This window comes from Taudactylus pleione, unplaced genomic scaffold, assembly GCF_031769625.1.
Source record: "Taudactylus pleione unplaced genomic scaffold, aTauple2 ptg001536l, whole genome shotgun sequence".
In the NCBI taxonomy this organism is placed as follows: domain Eukaryota; kingdom Metazoa; phylum Chordata; class Amphibia; order Anura; family Myobatrachidae; genus Taudactylus; species Taudactylus pleione.
In genome coordinates this window covers 1012957-1021130 of record NW_028285933.1, presented here as the reverse complement: position 1 = coordinate 1021130, position 8174 = coordinate 1012957, and the positions used below count along the sequence as shown (strand labels likewise).

Here is an 8174-nt window from a genome sequence, read left to right as displayed (position 1 = left end):
ATCAACTTGTAGATTCCAGGTGGGACTCGACCTTTCCCCATATTTGCTGAATGACGTAATGTATGAGATAACACTTTCGGGTGTGATTCCTCGGTGTGATGTAGATCTGGGTGTGAGCTGACTGTTATATGACCAGTGACTGCTGGGAGCTCAGACACTCGTACTCACAGAGCAGGAGGCACAGGGTCTATAGCAGATACACAGAAATGATGGCAAAGCCAAACGCTACCAGGGACATCGGGGATGTAGAGCTCCAGGAAAGGTTAAGCGTGAAAGGAAGGAATGTATATTATGTACATGGGGAGCTCTTATCCATCTGTGATATATCAGCAATCTTGGAGTATAGGGAGAGACCACTGACTGACAGTGGGAGAAGAATGGCTGAATTGCTTTGACAGGTGAAGCCCCATCACTTCCAGCACATGCAGGTATCGTTTCCTATCACTAGCCTGCAACATGTCACCGACAAGGAATCGATGCTTGGGATTTATTCCCAGGAGGGTTTCACAGCTAAACAATATAAAAATAGACCTGAATTTAATGATGTCTCATTTTGGAGTGTAGATGTCTCCTCAGATGATATTGTGACTGCTCGGGAAGAGATGTACGAGACTGTCAGAAGAGTGGTGACACCAGACAGTGCAGGGAATTACAGCAGAGAGATAAAGGAGCAATTTGCCAATTCTCCAGCATTTATGAAATCTTCTCGTTATGGGAACTTCAGGTTCTCCTTCCCCCTGTGTGACATGCTGGATCGCTATAAGAGTCAGTTCTGCGGAGATGAAGAACCACAGCTGAGGATTCTGGGCACTGACCTCTACAGACAGGAGATCGCTCATTACATTGTAGTGCATAGTCCTGATGCTGACCAGTACAGTGATCTCCCAATGGTCCCCAGTGTCACCAGCAGCTCCGGTCCTCTGCCCTTTGTCTATTGGATGGATGGAACATTGTACTGGAGGCCAGAGTCCACCGCTGAGCCATTGCAGGTGAAGATCTCTGAAGATGGTTCTGTCACAAAAGAATGCTACAAGCCATGCGAGTGGTATACCAAAAGGGGTGATTGTTGTCATTTGAATGATGGAACCTACAGTGTGTGGAACCATCTGGTATTCTCTTTCCATCTCCCTGGAGATCGTTTCCTGAAGATCCCACAACAGGACCTTCTGGAGAACCTGACAGCCTGTAGATCAGAAGACCCATTTCTGGGGACCGAGACTTCTCTCAGTGTAAGTGAGGTACAGGATATTATCAAGTCATTGGGCAACTCCTCAAACAAACACTGACTAAGGGACAGAGAAGAGAGTGTTACATTTATCAGATCACTCTATTAATGGGGTGATTCTGCCTTGGTGGTAAATTAAGCTTATATTATAGTATATAGATATATCCATTTCTAACCTATCTACTGGTGTGAGCTGTCAGATGGTATGTGTCTAGTGATGTGTTATTAAATACAGTATATTATCAAGCTGCAATAAACTATGTCAGTTCCTACCTTACTGTATTGTGTAAGTGACGCTGCAGTCTCCAGAACACCCCTCCCCATAATACTACAGAGAAGATTTATTTTTGTTGTTGTTTTCATCAATAATACAGCACAGAAAATATTAACAATTGTAACTCACCCTATTATTCATATAGTCACATAAAAAAGAGGAATTGAGGGGGAACCTGCAAACTTACACTATGGGATCAACCCAATTAGGTGCAAATTGCTAGGTGCAAGGTGCGAGTTGCGATTTTCATTTGCGTAGCGAATTCATTTTGCAATACAATTAGCAACTTGCACTGAATCAGTCAGACTGAATTCACAACTTTCCACTCGCACCTCCCTGAGGGTGAGAGATGGAAAGGAAAATCTTTATTTTATTTTATGGTTAAAATGTCGGGACCCTGTGCTGAACCCCTTGGACACTCCCCCCCCCTAATGACTAGTTAGGCATTTGGAAGTTTTAAAAGAACTTAATTTTTTCAAAAATTATATTTAATTTTTTGGGGGTAAAAAAAAAATGTCCTCAAATTACCCCAAAATCAACTTTTTTGTTAGTTTAGGCACCCCAAAATTAATTACAGTATTTTTTTAGTTGAAAGATAATTGTTTTTATAATTTTTTTTCAATTTTTCAATGTGCCCTCAAAGTACCCCAAAATCACCCTTTTCCCAATTTTTTTTGCATTTTTAGTTTAATTCGTTTGAGATTAAATGAAAAGAGTTTGTTTTTTATCATTTTCTTGCATTTAAGAAAAAAAGCACAAATCAGCCATTTGTCACCATTTCAAAACCTACAGTAACTTCCTAATGGCCACAAACAGAATCCTATACCGTCCTGCTAACGAAATGATCCATTTTGGGGGTCCAGGATAATCTCCCCACATTTTCATACATTTCTCGCAAATCTCATTTGGCAGTTAATTCACACCCCTCTGCTGCGAGTAGTGCGAATAGGCATTTTTAATTGGATTACAGAATTCTCGGGAGCGCGCTTCGCTGTGAAGTGTGCGAGTTTCAATAAACAAACTCGCTACTTGTAATTCACACCTAATTGGATCGAACCGTATGTAATTATAATGCAATCAGTATAACAGAAAATTGATGATATATATGAAACAAAGCTCTATCGGGTCTGTGAAGCAGTGATAACATCTGTTGTTTTATGCAAAAAAATGGGGTAACCCTCTTATAATTGGCTGGAAGCAGCCACAACCCCATTTTTTTGCATAAAACAACAGATGTTATCACTGCTTCACAGACCCGATAGAGCTTTGTTTCATATATATCATCAATTTTCTGTTATACTGATTGCATTATAATTACATACGGTTCGATCCAATTAGGTGTGAATTACAAGTAGCGAGTTTGTTTATTGAAACTCGCACACTTCACAGCGAAGCGCGCTCCCGAGAATTCTGTAATCCAATTAAAAATGCCTATTCGCACTACTCGCAGCAGAGGGGTGTGAATTTACTGCCAAATGAGATTTGCAAGAAATGTATGAAAATGTGGGGAGATTATCCTGGACCCCCAAAATGGATCATTTCGTTAGCAGGACGGTATAGGATTCTGTTTGTGGCCATTTATCCTCATACTGTCCCTATGTTTTCTCTGATTACTGTATAAGAGGGTTACCCCAGGGAGACCATTTATCCTCTTACTGTCCCTATGTTTTCTCTGATTACTGTATAAGAGGGTTACCCCAGGGAGACCATTTATCCTCTTACTGTCCCTATGTTTTCTCTGATTACTGTATAAGAGGGTTACCCCAGGGAGACCATTTAAGCTCATACTGTCCCTATGTTTTCTCTGATTACTGTATAAGAGGGTTACCCCAGGGAGACCATTTATCCTCATACTGTCCCTATGTTTTCTCTGATTACTGTATAAGAGGGTTACCCCAGGGAGACCATTTATCCTCATGTTGTCCCAATGTTTTCTCTGATTACTGTATAAGAGGGTTACCCCAGGGAGACCATTTATCCTCATACTGTCCCTATGTTTTCTCTGATTACTGTATAAGAGGGTTACCCCAGGGAGACTATTTATCTTCATACTGTCCCTATGTTTTCTGATTACTGTATAATAGGGTTACCCCAGGGAGACTATTTATCCTCATGCTGTCCCTATGTTTTCTCTGATTACTGTATAAGAGGGTTACCCCAGGGAGGCCATTTATCCTCATACTGTCCCTATGTTTTCTCTGATTACTGTATAAGAGGGTTACCCCAGGGAGACCATTTATCCTCATGCTGTCCCTATGTATTCTCTGATTACTGTATAAGAGGGTTACCCCAGGGAGACCATTTATCCTCATGCTGTCCCTATGTATTCTCTGATTACTGTATAAGAGGGTTACCCCAGGGAGACCATTTATCCTCATACTGTCCCTATGTTTTCTCTGATTACTGTATAAGAGGGTTACCCCAGGGAGACCATTTATGCTCATACTGTCCCTATGTTTTCTCTGATTACTGTATAAGAGGGTTACCCCAGGGAGACCATTTATCCTCTTACTGTCCCTATGTTTTCTCTGATTACTGTATAAGAGGGTTACCCCAGGGAGACCATTTATGCTCATACTGTCCCTATGTTTTCTCTGATTACTGTATAAGAGGGTTACCCCAGGGAGACCATTTATCCTCATACTGTCCCTATGTATTCTCTGATTACTGTATAAGAGGGTTACCCCAGGGAGACCATTTATCCTCATGCTGTCCCTATGTATTCTCTGATTACTGTATAAGAGGGTTACCCCAGGGAGACTATTTATCTTCATACTGTCCCTATGTTTTCTCTGATTACTGTATAAGAGGGTTACCCCAGGGAGACCATTTATCCTCATGCTGTCCCTATGTATTCTCTGATTACTGTATAAGAGGGTTACCCCAGGGAGGCCATTTATCTTCATACTGTCCCTATGTTTTCTCTGATTACTGTATAAGAGGGTTACCCCAGGGAGGCCATTTATCCTCATACTGTCCCTATGTTTTCTCTGATTACTGTATAAGAGGGTTACCCCAGGGAGACCATTTATCCTCATGCTGTCCCTATGTATTCTCTGATTACTGTATAAGAGGGTTACCCCAGGGAGACCATTTATCCTCATGCTGTCCCTATGTATTCTCTGATTACTGTATAAGAGGGTTACCCCAGGGAGACCATTTATCCTCATACTGTCCCTATGTTTTCTCTGATTACTGTATAAGAGGGTTACCCCAGGGAGACCATTTATGCTCATACTGTCCCTATGTTTTCTCTGATTACTGTATAAGAGGGTTACCCCAGGGAGACCATTTATCCTCTTACTGTCCCTATGTTTTCTCTGATTACTGTATAAGAGGGTTACCCCAGGGAGACCATTTATGCTCATACTGTCCCTATGTTTTCTCTGATTACTGTATAAGAGGGTTACCCCAGGGAGACCATTTATCCTCATACTGTCCCTATGTATTCTCTGATTACTGTATAAGAGGGTTACCCCAGGGAGACCATTTATCCTCATGCTGTCCCTATGTATTCTCTGAAATACAGAGAATGATGTACCCTTTTATGTTGTAAGGAGAAGTGAGAAGTGAAGTGAGTGCTGCAGTTAGATGTGGGCAGAGGTGAGTTCTGCAGGGAGGTGAGGTGCGAGGAGAGGTGAGTGCTGAAATGAGGAAATGTGTGCTGCTGTGAAGGGAGAGGAGCAGAGATGGAGGAAAGAAGACCTCCTGAAGAAAAGAAGGAAGAGCCGTCCACGGAAGAAGCGTAGGCACCGCTGGCCATGATGCAAGAAGCTGAGAACCAGAGAGCCTCTCCAAGCACCATGCTAGGCGGCTTCGGCCACCTTAACTTATTGAACTCTCCCTAGACCACCAGTATTATTGGATACTAGGCCCGTGGGCCCAGTCATTTGTCAGACTTGTGGTGATTGGTAAGCGGACAAAGAGCCCATGCTCCTGGTAAGTGATCCTAGGCATTAGGCCCAAGTCACTGTCCTAATTTTGAAGTGTGGGTATGGAAATATCAGGGGGGAAAAACAAAGAAAGGGACTCCGCACTGGATTAATTAAATTTTAAGACCATAAGAAAGAAACCAACATATGTGTAAATCATAAGGGTGTTGTAAAAACATCCCATATCCATAAACTGGTTGGTGGTGCTCCCCTGGAGTAAGGGCTATACACAACTCGCAAAAATTATCCTATAAAGTAGGACAACAGAAAGACACTCCTTTCTGGGGGCACTCTTAGTAAATCATATATAGAAAATTACCGAATACATAACTTTTATTTATAAATGCACTTAAAAGGACAAAGGCCCTCATTCAGAGCCGTTCGCTATTTGTGGTCGTTCGTTCAAAAACAAGGGGTGGCTATTCAAATGATCCGTTCGCAAATTGCAGTCTGTTCCCACCTCTAAGTCTGAACGAGCGAGCAAAACATACGCTCGTTTTTTGGATAAAAACGCCCCCTGGCCGCACGCACCATACGTCATGTCCGCTATTTATTAGATTAATCGAGTACATCGTACAGCGTATGAACTGCTCGCTATTCATGTGGTTGGTGTTTTCAACCGCTATTTTGCGAGCAGTTCTGAGTTAAAAAAAAACAAGTGACGTGGTCAATGACGCTGCTGTATTAATTATGCACTCCCTTAAAACACCCGTTTTGACCTTTAAGCACGCCTGCGTTCGGATCTCCACTCCCCGTTTTCAAGCACCTTCCCCTGTTACCACCCACATACGCCTCATTCTGTCACTCAAAATAGCAGGCCCTCGCTATATTGCGTACCAACGATTTTCGGCCGCACTGACTGGTTCGCGCATGCGTACTAAAAACCGTACGCATGCGCAGATGTGCAAACATCGCTCGGAACGAGCGTACTGCCGCTAGTGAGTGGCTCTGAATGAGGGCCAAAGACAGACAAACAACGATATATACATGTTTTAAGAAAAAGGAATCAGCTCCACGGTGTTGTGTGCCATATATAACCGTAGAACATGGAAATAGATTATACCGCGGTGTTAATAAACCAAATATAACCACAGTATATAAAACACATAATAAAAAAAGGACTGGATATACAATGTAATATCCTATTATATCCCTTCACCATGCAATTGCAATGGAAGAGAATCTGGTGAAAATATTGGACATGCTTGACACCATAAAAATAATTTGTAACAATATAAACTTGTTCCTGTGTTCAAGCAAAGACAATGGCGGGCATCTGATATTGTAATTCTTGCACCCTAGTGCATAAATTTAATCATAATCATCAATTCTTCATTAAGCTTTAATAATATGGTTTATAATACCTGTACTAAGATGGTAGTTACAACCTTCATAGTCCAGAGAGATATAGTCAATAATAATATCCTTTTTGCTGCTTCTTTAATCAATATCTCATAATTATGAACATTAGAGTGGTCCTTTGTAAGTAATAGCCCAAGTCCATGCCAATCCAAAAGAGGCATGTAAAACTCTGTATGTTGTATCAGGCAATTTATTCATGCATGTAAACAATTTAGATGGTCACAACAGTCAGGCAGCATATATTAAATTATATATGACGAAAATAGATAATTACATTGTAATCATGCAGTATGTAACAGATTGTCCATATAAATAATAGTTGGTTACATCACAGTCTTGTAACAAGGATATAAGCCCTTTGGGATGACCTGGGCTTGACAGTCAGAACATTATGGTCAGATCAATACCATCTAAATGGCAAGTATCACTCATAAGGAGCAGACCAGGGAGAAAGAGACATGTATGGTACCTCTCTGGAGTCCCCGCGGTGTGCGTCGGGGCTACAAACAAACGTCTGCCATGAGGTCAGCTGTGCACAGCTGATACTCATGTGACCTGAACGCGCGTTTCGCCGTTCGGGCTTTATCAAACAGGAAGATCGAAAGTTATATAAGGGGACACAACGTAGATCGACAACTAATAGTTAGACAATAATCCAAGTTCGAAACCAAATAGGTAGACACTTAATTGATTGACAGTTAATAGATCAACACCACACAAATAGACATAATAACAGATTGAAATCGTATATATCGATGGCTAATAGATCGACAGGTAAAAGATCGACAGCTAATAGATCGACATATAAAAGATCGACTAGACCAAGATCGATGCCAACTAGGTCGACAGCTAATAGATCAACATATAAAGATTGACTAGTCCAAGATCGATGCCAACTAGGTCGACAGCTAATAGATCAACATATAAAGATTGACTAGTCCAAGATCAATGCCAACTAGGTCGACAGCTAATAGATCAACATATAAAGATTGACTAGTCCAAGATCGATGCCAACTAGGTCGACAGCTAATAGATCAACATATAAAGATTGACTAGTCCAAGATCGATGCCAACTAGGTCGACAGCTAATAGATCAACATATAAAGATTGACTAGTCCAAGATCGATGCCAACTAGGTCGACAGCTAATAGATCAACATATAAAAGATCTACTAGTCCAAGATCGATGCCAACTAGTTTGACAGTTAATAGATCGACAGATCAAAGATCGACACGTTACTTTTAGACAATACAAAAAGGTATACATATCCTACACACTGCCCGCTAATAGCGCATCTCCCGACGCTACTTTCAACTTTGGAACTACAGGTCTCATCCAGTCTTTTAATTCCTGCAAGTACTCCTGGCCATGCTAGCCCCTA

The 8174-nt window shown here is 41.4% G+C and overlaps 1 pseudogene; it reads left to right on the top strand.

Annotated features, from left to right (window-relative positions):
* Nucleotides 1-206: 206 nt before the first annotated feature.
* On the top strand, nucleotides 207-1286 carry LOC148442412 (uncharacterized; annotated as a pseudogene).
* The last annotated feature ends 6888 nt before the right edge of the window (nucleotides 1287-8174 follow it).